We start from the raw sequence: 13,394 nt of genomic DNA, 5'->3' as shown, positions 1-13,394 counted from the left end.
AAATCCCTAGGAGGAGTTCGTTAAAGTACGTAATGAGTAAATCATCCCAAAATGGCGGTAAAATTAGAAATGGCCAACTTCCTGTTGAGTTTATGGCATCGCTCCAAGAGACTTTTCTGTGCGTCTGGACATGGTAGATGTACCACAGAAATTTCGTACATGTCGGTCAACCATGTGACGGGGGCTGCTTCGTTAAAAGTCACTTCCTGTTGCCACTAGGTGGCGCTATGACTGAGGGTGAATGTCGGCATGTAGATTTGTTCAGGGCGGGACTCTTGTCAAATGTGTAAAATTTCGTGCAGATCTGGGCATTTACAGCCAAGTTACTACAACTTCCTGTTTCATGGCGAATCATCGACGCCACGGACACGCCCATCGACGAAAACGCACAGATAGCACAACTTTACATCGTCAATGCCTTTAGAAGGCACAGCAGAAATTTGAAGTCGATTCGACTAAATCCCTAGGAGGAGTTCGTTAAAGTACGGAGTGTGTAAATCGTCCGAAATCGTTCGCCAAATTCAAAATGGTGGACTTCCTGTCGAGTTTAGGGTATGGGTTCTTGAGGCTTTTTTGTGCATCTTGATATGATACACGTCCCCACCAAATTTCGTGCATGTAGGTTGAACATGGACGAGGGGCTAATTTTTTCCAATTTTCTAGGTGGCGCTAGCATGCCGTTTTGCCACGCCCAAAAGAAAAGAAAAAACTTAAAGCTGCAAGCAGCGATGGGCGGGCCCTCGCACCTGTAGCGCGTTGGGGTGTGAGGCGGCCGCGTTGCATATTCTGCGGCTCAGCCGGTGCGGCTGTGAATTTGGTTCGCTGCTTCGTTAAAGGTCACTTCCTGTTGCCAGCAGGTGGCGCTATGACTTAGGGTGAATGCGGGCATGTAGATTTGTTCAGGGCGGGACTCTTGTCAAATGCGTCAAATTTCATTCAGATCTTGGCATTTACAGCCAAGTTACTACAACTTCCTGTTTCATGGCGAATCACCGACGCCACGGACACACCCATCGATGAAAACGCGCAGATAGCACAACTTTACATCGTCAATGCCTTTAGAAGACACAGCAGAAATGTGAAGTCGATCTGACCAATTCCTTAGGAGGAGTTAGTTAAAGTACGTAATGAGTAAATCATCCTAAAATGGCGGTAAAATTAGAAATGGCCTACTTCCTGTTGAGTTTAGGGCATCGCTCCAAGAGACTTTTCTGTGCGTCTGGACATGGTAGATGTACCACAGAAATTTCGTACATGTCGGTCAAACATGCGGCAGGGGCTGCTTCGTTAAAGGACACTTCCTGTTGCCACTAGGTGGCGCTATGACTGTGGGTGAATGTCGGCATGTAGATTTGTTCAGGGCGGGACTCTTGTCAAATGTGTTAAATTTCGTGTAGATCTGGGCATTTACAGCCAAGTTACTACAACTTCCTGTTTCATGTTGAATCATCGATGCCACGGACACGCCCATCGACGAAAACACGCAGATAGCACAACTTTACATCGTCAATGCCTTTAGAAGGTACAGCAGAAATTTGAAGTTGATCCTACTAAATCCCTAGGAGGAGTTCGTTAAAGTACGGAGTGTGTAAATCGTCCCAAATCGGTCGCCAAATTCAAAATGGCGGACTTCCTGTCGAGTTTAGGGTATAGGTTCTTGAGGCTTTTTTGTACGTCTGGTCATGGTAGATGTACCACAGAAATTTCGTACATGTCGGTCAAACAAGCGGCGGGGCCTGCTTCGTTAAAGGTCACTTGCTGTTGCCAGCAAGTGGCGCTATGACTGTGGGTAAATGTCGGCATGTAGATTTGTTCAGGGCGGGACTCTTGTCAAATGTGTCAAATTTCGTGCAGATCTGGGCATTTACAGCCAAGTTACTACAACTTCCTGTTTAATGGCGAATCATCGACGCCACGGACACGCCCATCGATGAAAACGCGCAGAGAGCACAACTTTACATCGTCAATGCCTTTAGAAGTCACAGCAGAACTTTGAAGTCAATCCGACTAAATCCCTAGGAGGAGTTCGTTAAAGTACGGAGTGTGTAAATCGTCCCAAAATGGGCGCCAAATTCAAAATGGCCGACTTCCTGTTGAGTTTAGGGTATTGGTTCTTGAGGCTTTTTTGTGCGACTTGATATGATACACGTCCCCACCAAATTTCGTGTTTGTAGGTTAAACGTGGACGAGGGGCTAATTTTTTCCAATTTTCTAGGTGGCGCTAGGGAGCCATTTTGCCACGCCCATCCTCGAAACCCACAAAATACGAAATTTTCACCAGTCCTGACATGCGTGCCAAATTTGGTGAGTTTTTGAGCATGTTGAGGCCCCGAAAATGGCGCTTACTTTGCAGAAAAAAAAAGAAAAAAAAAATTAAAGCTGCAAGCAGCGATGGGCGGGCCCTCGCACCTGTAGCGCGTCGGGGTGTGAGGCGGCCGCGTTGCATATTTTGCAGCTCAGCCGGTGCGGCTGTGAATTTGCTACGCTGCTTCATTAAAGGTCACTTCCTATTGCCAGCAGGTGGCGCTATGACTGTGGGTGAATGTCGGCATGTAGATTTGTTCAGGGCGGGACTCTTGTCAAATGTGTAAAATTTTGTGCAGATCTGGGCATTTACAGCCAAGTTACTACAACTTCCTGTTTCATGGCGAATCTTCGACGCCACGGACACACCCATCGACGAAAACGCGCAGATAGCACAACTTTACATCGTCAATGCCTTTAGAAGGCACAGCAGAAATTTGAAGTCGATCCGACTATATCCCTAGGAGAAGTTCGTTAAAGTACGGAGTGTGTAAATCTTCCCAAATCGGTCGCCAAATTCAAAATGGCGGACTTCCTGTCGAGTTTAGGGTATGGGTTCTTGAGGCTTTTTTGTGCGTCTAGTCATGGTAGATGCACCACAGAAATTTCGTACATGTCGGTCAAACAAGCGGCGGGGGCTGCTTCATTAAAGGTCACTTCCTGTTGCCAGCAGATGGCGCTATGACTGTGGGTGAATATCGGCATGTAGATTTGTTCAGGTCGGGACTCTTGTCAAATGTGTTAAATTTCGTGCAGATCTGGGCATTTACAGCCAAGTTACTACAACTTCCTGTTTCATGGCGAATCATCGACGCCACGGACACGCCCGTCGACGAAAACGCGCAGATAGCACAACTTTACATCGTCAATGCCTTTAGAAGGCACCGCAGAAATTTGAAGTTGATCCGACTAAATCCCTAGGAGGAGTTCGTTAAAGTACGGAGTGTGTAAATCGTCCCAAAATGGCGGTAAAATTAGAAATGGCCAACTTCCTGTTGAGTTTATGGCATCGCTCCAAGAGACTTTTCTGTGCGTCTGGACATGGTAGATGTACGACAGAAATTTCGTACATGTCGGTCAACCATGCGACGGGGGCTGCTTCGTTAAAGGTCACTTCCTGTTGCCACTAGGTGGCGCTATGACTGAGGGTGAATGTCGGCATGTAGATTTGTTCAGGGCGGGACTCTTGTCAAATGTGTAAAATTTCGTGCAGATCTGGGCATTTACAGCCAAGTTACTACAACTTCCTGTTTCATGGCGAATCATCGCCGCCACGGACACGCCCATTGAGGAAAACGCGCAGATAGCACAACTTTACATCGTCAATGCCTTTAGAAGGCACAGCAGAAATTTGAAGTTGATCCGACTAAATCCCTAGGAGGAGTTCGTTAAAGTACGGAGTGTGTAAATCGTCCGAAATCGGTCGCCAAATTCAAAATGGCGGACCTCCTGTCGAGTTTATGGTATGGGTTCTTGAGGCTTTTTTGTGCGTCTTGATATGATACACATCCCCACCAAATTTCGTGCATGTAGGTTGAACGTGGACGAGGGGCTAATTTTTTCCAATTTTCTAGGTGGCGCTAGCGTGCCATTTTGCCACGCCCATCCGCGAAACCCACAAAATACGAAATTTTTCACCAGTCCTGACATGCGTGCCAAATTTGGTGAGTTTTTGAGCATGTTGCGGCCCCGAAAATGGTGCTTACTTTGCAGAAAAAAGAAAAAAGAAAAAAAAAATAATCCTAACAGTTCCAATAGGGTCCTCGCACTGTTAGTGCTCGGGCCCTAATAACCCTAACAGTTTCAATACGTTCCTCGCACTGTTAGTGCTCGGGCCCTAATTAAAGCTGCAAGCATGAGTGCCAAATTTGGTGAGTTTTTGAGCATGTTGCGGCCCCGAAAATGGCGCCTACTTTGCAGAAAAAAAAAAAAATTAAAGCTGCAAGCAGCGATGGGCGGGCCCTCGCAACTGTAGCGCGTCGGGGGTTGAGGCGGCCGCGTTGCATATTCTGCAACTCAGCCAGTGGGGCTGTGCATTTGCTATGCTGCTTTTTTAAAGATCACTTCCTGTTGCCAGCAGGTGGTGCTATGACTGTGGGTGAATGTTGGCATGTAGATTTGTTCAGGGCGGGACTCTTGTCAAATGTGTAAAATTTTGTGCAGATCTGGGCATTTACAGCCAAGTTACTACAACTTCCTGTTTCATGGCGAATCATCGACGCCACAGGCACGCCCATCGACGAAAACGCGCAGATAGCACAACTTTACATCGTCAATGCCTTTAGAAGGTACAGCAGAAATTTTAAGTTGATCCGACTAAATCCCTAGGAGGAGTTCGTTAAAGTACGGAGTGTGTGGGGGCGCTAGCGAGCAGGCAATGGAGTAGGTTGCAAGTTTAGAGAGCTCTGCACAATTGTATTTTTTTTACCCTTTTAAATGGTGCTTTGGCAAATTGTGTGATACAAAAAGACTACCCAAGACTGTTCTGCATCTTCGAAGACGATTTACTTCCTGATAAATGTAAATGGCGAGCAACCTGCGCAAATACAAATATACGGGCAAGGCCTCTGCTAACAAGACGAGCGCCGACACACCTAGTGTTAGCAACGTAACTAACACGACACCCGAGATGGCTGAACAAGGTAAACAAGCTCAACAAACTCGAAAACAAACTGATATGACGATGGAGATGAAGGAAGAGTTACTGTCCTCTATAAAATCAGAGATGACCACACTTTTCCAAACCGAGTTAAGATCAATCATGGCTAAAGAGTTTGACGGAGTCAGATCAGAGCTACAAGCAGTTAGGCAGGAGATAGCAAACAACACATCAGCTTTTCGGTCAGAACTGGAAGTGATCAAAACAACTGTGTCGGACATGGAAAGAGGACTCTCAGGATGTTCGGATGATGTCACGGAGCTACAAAACTCCGTGCGCAGGCTGGAGGGAAATGTTCAAAATCTACAGGAGAAATGCTTGGACATGGAAGGCCGTATGCGGAGGTCAAACATCCGCATTTTGAATGTAGCTGAGGAAGATGGCTCCAGCACCCCTTCTTCTGTTTCAAGGCTGATTAAAAAAGTTCTTAAAATGGATAAAGACGTGCTGATCGACAGATCCCATCGCACTTTACAGGCGAAACGGATGGATGGCAAACCAAGAGCTATTATAGCAAAATTACACTATTATCAAGATTGTGTCGAAATCCTCCGCCTCGCACGGGAATCTGGCCCACTACAACATAACGGCTCAACCATACTCATCTTTCCTGATTATCCACCAAGTGTAGCCCGCGCCAGGTCGGCGTTTAACGAGGTCCGTAAACTTCTCCGAGGTTTGGGTTCTTGAGGCTTTTTTGTGCGTCTGATCATGGTAGATGTACCACAGAAATTTCGTACATTTCGGTCAAACAAGTGGCGGGGGCTGCTTCGTTAAAGGTCACTTCCTGTTGCCAGCAGGTGGCGCTATGACTGTGGGTGAATGTCAGCATGTAGATTTGTTCAGGGCGGGACTCTTGTCAAATGTGTAAAATTTCGTGCAGATCTGGGCATTTACAGCCAAGTTACTACAACTTCCAGTTTCATGGCGAATCTTCGACGCCACGGACACGCCCATTGATGAAAACGCGCAGATAGCACAACTTTACATCGTCAATGCCTTTAGAAGGCACAGCAGAAATTTTAAGTCGATCCAACTAAATCCCTAGGAGGAGTTCGTTAAAGTACGGAGTCTGTAAATCGTCCAAAAATGGCCGCCAAATTCAAAATGGCGGACCTCCTGTCGAGTTTAGGGTATGGGTTCTTGAGGCTTTTTTGTGCGTCTTGATATGATACACGTCCCCACCAAATTTCGTGCATGTAGGTTGAACGTGGACGAGGGGCTAATTTTTTCCAATTTTCTAGGTGGCGCTAGCGTGCCATTTTGCCCCGCCCATCCGCGAAACCCACAAAATACGAAATTTTTCACCAGTCCTGACATGCGTGCCAAATTTGGTGAGTTTTTGAGCATGTTGCGGCCCCGAAAATGGCACTTACTTTGCAGAAAAAATAAATAAATAAATAAAAAAAAATACTCCTAACAGTTTCAATAGGGTCCTCGCACTGTTAGTGCTCGGGCCCTAAAAATAACCCTAACAGTTTCAATAGGGTCCTCGCACTGTTAGTGCTCGGGCCCTAATAATCCTAACAGTTTCAATAGGGTCCTCGCACTGTTAGTGCTCGGGCCCTAATAATCCTAACAGTTTCAATAGGGTCCTCGCACTGTTAGTGCTCGGGCCCTAAAAATAATCCTAACAGTTTCAATAGGGTCCTCGCACTGTTAGTGCTCGGGCCCTAAATATACAAATAAAGTAAAATAAAGAGTATAACAGCTTATCTTGCCTCATGCGCTATTTTTCTTCCTCAAGTAAGCACCTTTGGCGTTAGAAAATATTACAAACGCGCGTGAGCGCCGTAAGCCGTAAGGTCCGCCATGCTGGTTTGTTTACATCTAGGTAGTTTGGCGTGAATGACCTGGAATGCTACAAAGTCGTAAGTCGTGGTTTGAAGTCGTGATTTACGTGTTCAAAAACCTGCCTGGAACGCAGCATTACACACAAAGATAATCATGTGACATTTTAGGAAGTGCCTGACCGCAACAAAGCTAACAGAGATCGCTGTAACATGCATATAAAGATGTTTTGAAGGCAATAAACATGATTGCAATGATATTTGATTTACCTGTGTTCTTCGAGGTCTGCCAGGTATTTTGATAATAATAGCTATATTCATAAAGTAAAAGAGAGGGTGTGTTACGTACCCTCAAACAAGTTTGTTTGAAAGGGGCAACATTGAGGTTGTGATCAGGAGATGGTGCACGTTATAATGGCAAGAGACGACCCACACTCAGAGTTGTGAAAATATAATGTATGATTTATTTGACAAATGATATTTTTAATGCAAAGATAAATAAATATAATAATAATAATAGAGTATAAGGACGTAAAGTGAAGCCAAATAAAAGAAAGGAACAAAACAAACACCAACTAACTAAACCCCAACCTCTTAGCTCACTAATAACAAAAAGAAAATAAAAGACAAAGATCTTCAGCGCAAAGCGCCCTCTCTACCTACACTAACTAATAACAAAACATACAAAAGTGGCATTCACTCTCTTACCTGGTGTAGTATACATCGAGTTTACTAGGTGTTGTTTTATGTACGTCACGTGACATCTTACCTGTCCAAATTACTCTTGGTAACCTCAAAACACGCCATCAAAGGCAGAACACGTTACAATTAGTAACCTCAAAACACGCCATCAAGGCAGAACACGTTACAAGTGGTAACCTCAAAACACGCCATCAAGGCAGAACAAAACAAAACCGAGTAATGTCTGTAACAGAAAAATAACGTACATACAAGCGGCAATCAACACACAGAAAGAAACAAAAGCTGTCTTGCGTTCTTCTCCCGCTTCCCTTTAAACTCGAAGGTTGAACTTGATAGGCCACGGGAGGGAGATGACGTCATGATGTAAATGAAGATTGACATCGCTCTCAACCAACAGCGGACAAGAGATGACGCAAACCTAAGAATAGGATAGTGGTAGAAGAGAGAGAAGAGAAATAGAAACCAAAAAAAAAACATACGACCACAGGGACGTAACACTACCACCCTTAAGAACAAACCTGTTTGTAAAAAAAAACACACAATATTTTACACTCTCGAAAGAGCGTCAGCCATAACGTTATCAACACCCTTTTTTTCCTTTTCTCTATACGTTATAATTCTGGAGTACTAGAGCCCAGCGCATCAAACGCTGGTTTTGATTGTACATCCTGGATAAAAACACTAGAGGGTTATGGTCAGTGAATACGGTGACAGGAAGATTACTGGAACCAAGGTAAACTTCAAAGTGCTGGAGAGCAAGTAAGAGAGCAAGTGCTTCCTTTTCAATGGTAGAATAGTTAAGCTGATGTTTATTAAACTTGCGAGAATAATAACTCACCGGATGGTCTATACCATTTATATCCTCCTGAAGAAGGACAGCTCCGGCTCCAACAGCACTTGCATCTACCTCGAGTTTAAAAGTACGGGAGCAATCAGGTGCAACGAGAACAGGTGCATTACATAAAAGCATTTTAACGCAATCGAAAGCATTCTGACACTCCGCAGACCATTCAAATTTTTTAGATGGACAAAGTAATGAAGTGAGAGGGGTAACAACGGTTGAGAAATTTTTACAGAAACTGCGGTAATAACCAGCCATACCTAGAAATCTTCGCAACTCTCGTCGAGTCGCAGGGACTGGAAACTCTGCAATAGCAGTAACCTTCACTTCCACTGGTCGTACGTAGCCTTGTCCAACCTCTTTACCCAAATAAGTGACAGTCGCTCGACCAAACTCACACTTTGCCAAGTTGAGAGTTAAATTAGCTGCACGTAGACGTTCGAACACCGTTCTCAACGAACTCACATGTTCCTCCCAAGTCACAGAATATAACACTAAATCATCAAGATATGCATTGCAATTCGGTACATCAGCCAAGACGATATTTACAAGACGCTGAAAAGTGGCTGGAGCGTTTCTGAGTCCGAAAGCCATCGCTGTATATTGAAGGAACTTATCTGGTGTTACAAATGCTGAAATGTCTGACGCTTGTGAAGTAAGTGGTACCTGCCAGTACCCCTTCAACATATCCAGCTTAGTAACAAAATGAGCAGACCCCAGATTATCAACACAGTCCTCCATGCGGGGTAACGGATAACTGTCTGGCACCGTTACGGCGTTCACTTTTCGAAAATCAGTGCAAAACCTAAACGTACCGTCAGGTTTAGGCACAAGGAGACAAGGAGAGCTCCAGGGACTGCAACTAGGTCTGGCTAAGTCATTTTCAAGCAGATAATTCACTTCTTGACGCATAATAGATTTCTTGACTGCATTTATGCGATAAGCATTTTGCTTAATAGGACGAGCACCGTTTACAACAATATCATGCTGTAAGACATTTGTTTGTTTAGGAACATCACTAAACAGACAATTAAAATCGAATATTATTTGAACAATGTCAGTTTCCTGGTCAGCAGTTAAATGATTGAGATACGAGTGAAGATCTTCTAAAATTTCTGAGTTAGCTAACCTTGCGCACTGCTGAGGAGCGTTGCGAAGCACGACACCATCCTCGTCAGCCCCTGAGATACCAGAAAATGGTTTCAGTTCCACGGCTATTGCGACAGAAGAGACCGCGGGCCCTGCAGTTTCATCTGAAGCTTTCACCTCAGGCATCTCCCTGTCATGGTAAGCTTTTATCATGTTTATGTGACAAACTCGGGTTTGACGTTTTCTGTCAGGTGTGTACAGCATATAATCAGTTTCACTCATTTTCTGTTTCACCACATAAGGACCAAAGAAACGGGCAGACAAAGATGATCCAGGAACAGGTAAAAGAACCAACACTTTATCACCAGGCGAAAATGAACGCGCAACTGCTTTCTGATCATATTTGCGCTTCATGCCTTTTTGAGCATTTTCTAGAGATTCTTTAGCCAGTGACCAATCAGTATGCAAACGATCTCGAAAATTACTGACATAATCCAGTACATTAGTGCGAGGACCCGGAACACTGTTCAAAATGTGATCTTTAAAAACTTTCAAAGGTCCTCTCAGCTGATGTCCGAATACGAGATCGGCTGGACTAAAACCAAGAGATTCCTGTACAGTCTCTCTTACAGCGAATAATACTAAGGAAACTCCCTCGTCCCAGTCTCTAGCAGTTTCCAGGCAATACTTCTTCAGCATCGACTTAAGTGTCTGGTGAAACCGTTCAAGTGCGCCCTGGCTTTGTGGGTGGTACGCACTTGAGACTCGGTGAGATATTGACAACGACTCCAGTACTTGTCTAAAAAGTTTTGATAAAAAATTCGTGCCCTGATCACTTTGTACTATTTTCGGAAGACCGAAAGTAGAAAAAAATGTCACCAATGCTTTGATGATAACAGGCGCGGTAATTTTCCTTAATGGAATTGCTTCCGGAAATCTAGTGGCCATGCACATTATGGTTAACAGAAACTGGTTACCCGACTTAGTTTTAGGCAATGGCCCAACACAGTCTATGAGCACATGCTCGAACGGCTCTCCAATAGCTGGTATGGGAGACAGAGGAGCGGGGCGAATCACCTGGTTCGGCTTCCCAACAGTTTGACACGTATGACAAGTACGGCAGTACTGAGCCACATCTTTCTTTAAGCCTGGCCAGAAAAAATGTCTCAGAATCCTATCATACGTCTTTGTAATTCCTAAGTGACCTGCAAGCTGATGATCATGCGCTAAACATAACACATGTTTACGATAAGGAAAAGGAACGACCACCTGGTACACAACATTCCACTCTGAATCATTTGTGTTAGAACACCACTTCCTCATCAATAACTCATTCTCCCGAAAGTAAGCAACTTTTTGATCTTTAACTGAATCAAGAGAGACGGCAGAATTAAAAACAGCATTGAGAGACTCATCTTCTTTTTGTGCAGTAATAATTTTCTCTCGTGACACGGGTAATTTTAACGCATCGGCGTCAGACACATTTCCTCTGTTAACCTCTGTCTGTGATTTATCTATTTTTGGCGACGTACCGGCACCCAATTCGTCACCAGAAAAAAGAGTGATAAAAACAGAGTCAGACAAATCAACCATATCACCCACTTTACGCGACTGAGCGCGGGTGACAGCGCATGCGGGAAAAACTTCAGGGTAAGTATGTGACACATCCAATTGACTGAACGCATCTGGCTTTTCAACAACTTCTAACACAGGCAAAATTTTCCCCCCCGCTAGATCATTTCCAAGGATAAAATCAACGCCCTGGACAGGAAGAGAAGGACGTACTGCCACTCTTACAAATCCCGTACATAAGTCACTCTGCAGGTGGATACGATGTAATGGCACAGTAATACAACTCATGTCAATGCCTTGAACTATCACACTTGAATTACAGAAAGTGTCCTCAGAGAATGGTAATTTATCTGCCACAATAAAAGACTGCATTGCACCGGTGTCTCTGAGCATTCTTATTTCTTTCTGTTCGTCACAATTTCCCTTTAGAGAAATTAACCCTTTCAAGATAAAAGGTTGATAACTGTCATCGATTTTCTCCACACTAGGTACACTGACAGTCGGCTTACAAGCCTTCACAAACCCTACGCTCTTAGGCTGCTGCTTGCGTTTTAAAGACAGACAATCTGCGATCACATGTCCTTGTTTGTGACAGTAAAAACATTCACGATCCTCTCTCGTACGAGTTGGACTGTGTTTGGGACGGACTGGTGGGTTTTGCAAAGGAACAGATTGTGATCGCTCTGGACGTGCAAGTGCAAAAACGTTTTTGTGGGTTAAAACAAACTCGTCCGCTAACACAGCTGCTTGAGACAACGAAATTACTTTCTGTTCATTTAGGTAGACCACTACACGATCAGGTAAACACCCTTTGAACTCTTCGAGCAGTACAAGTTCTCTTAACTCATTAAAATCACTCACTTTGCAAGCTGTGCACCACTTGTCAAACAAGATTCCTTTTTCTCTAGCAAATTCCACAAATGTTTGAGCCGAATTCTTTTTATGCCCACGAAACTTCTGCCTGTAAGCCTCTGGGACTAACTCGTAAGCACGAAGTATCGCGGACTTCATAGACTCATATTTTAAACTTTCTTCTAGAGATAAGGTAGAACAGACTTCTTGAGCTTTTCCAATCAATTTACATTGTAACAATAGAGACCAGATGTCTTTAGGCCATCGAAGAGAAGTAGCTATGCGCTCAAATGTACTGAAATACGAATCAACCTCTGATTCTCTAAACTGAGGTACTAAAGAAATGTACTTACTAATGTCAAACGTTACCTGGGACGAATCAGACCGCGGAGGAACATCAGAGGTTGGACCTGGAGTCGACTGCACAGCTGAACCGGCAGCGACTTTCATTGCGTCCAGATCAAGCTGTCTCAGCTTCACCTGAGTCTCTGCCTCAATCTCAAGCCTGCGTACCTCCAAACGCAGATTTATCTCAGCTTGACGTGCCTGGGCTTTCTCCTGTGCCTCGTATTGCAAACGGGCCAAGCGGACTCTCAGTCGCGCTCCATCTCTGGAATCAACAGAACTGGGAGAGAATGGATCAAACGGTGGCAAGCCGGCCTTAGCATCGGCCCCCACCTCCGCCTCAGCATCAGCTCTACCGCTCCATTTATCCTCATCATCCACAAAACTGCGATTTGTCACGGCAACGCCACTCCCACCAACACTCACCTCTGCACCTCCGCCAGCCTCATCACCCACAGGACTTGACACAGGAAGAACATTAATCTCTTTTAAACGATGTATCAATTTACTTTGTATCTCGCTCTTAAGGGTTTGTCTACTCACCTCAATCTGATAGTGGTCAGCTATCAGAACTAAATCTTGTTTCTTGCATGAACTAATCTGTTCGAAAGACGGGTTGGCAATGAATTTTTTTAAGCTAAACACTTCCATGATGCACAACCAGCAAACGAGTACAAAAATACTGCTCTGCATGAATAAGCCGCAAAAATAAACGTAACGTCACTTACCACTATCATACACACATACAACTGATCACAACTGAATTAACTTGAGATAAAAGATCCTGGACGAGCCCCCATTAAATGTTACGTACCCTCAAACAAGTTTGTTTGAAAGGGGCAACATTGAGGTTGTGATCAGGAGATGGTGCACGTTATAATGGCAAGAGACGACCCATACTCAGAGTTGTGAAAATATAAAGTATGATTTATTTGACAAATGATATTTTTTTTAATGCAAAGAAAAATAAATATACTAATAATAATAGAGTATAAGGACATAAAGTGAAGCCAAATAAAAGAAAGGAACAAAACAAACACCAATTAACTAAACCCCAACCCCTTAGCTCACTAATAACAAAAAGAAAATAAAAGACAAAGATCTTCAGCGCAAAGCGCCCTCTCTACCTACACTAACTAATAACAAAACATACAAAAGTGGCATTCACTCTCTTACCTGGTGTAGTATACATCGAGTTTACTAGGTGTTGTTTTATGTACGTCACGTGACATTTTTACCT

The 13,394-nt window shown here is 44.1% G+C and overlaps 1 long non-coding RNA gene across 1 annotated transcript; it reads left to right on the top strand.

Moving 5' to 3' along the window:
• The first annotated feature begins 3,848 nt into the window (after positions 1-3,848).
• LOC120468317 (uncharacterized) lies at positions 3,849-11,796 on the top strand. Its single transcript, XR_016147330.1, has 2 exons — positions 3,849-9,583; positions 9,688-11,796. It is a non-coding gene; the product is annotated as an uncharacterized LOC120468317 (long non-coding RNA).
• Positions 11,797-13,394: the final 1,598 nt, after the last annotated feature.

The sequence above is a fragment of the Pimephales promelas genome, chromosome 2, assembly GCF_988280905.1.
Source record: "Pimephales promelas chromosome 2, fPimPro1.hap1.1, whole genome shotgun sequence".
In the NCBI taxonomy this organism is placed as follows: domain Eukaryota; kingdom Metazoa; phylum Chordata; class Actinopteri; order Cypriniformes; family Leuciscidae; genus Pimephales; species Pimephales promelas.
This window is presented reverse-complemented; position numbering and strand designations above follow the sequence as displayed.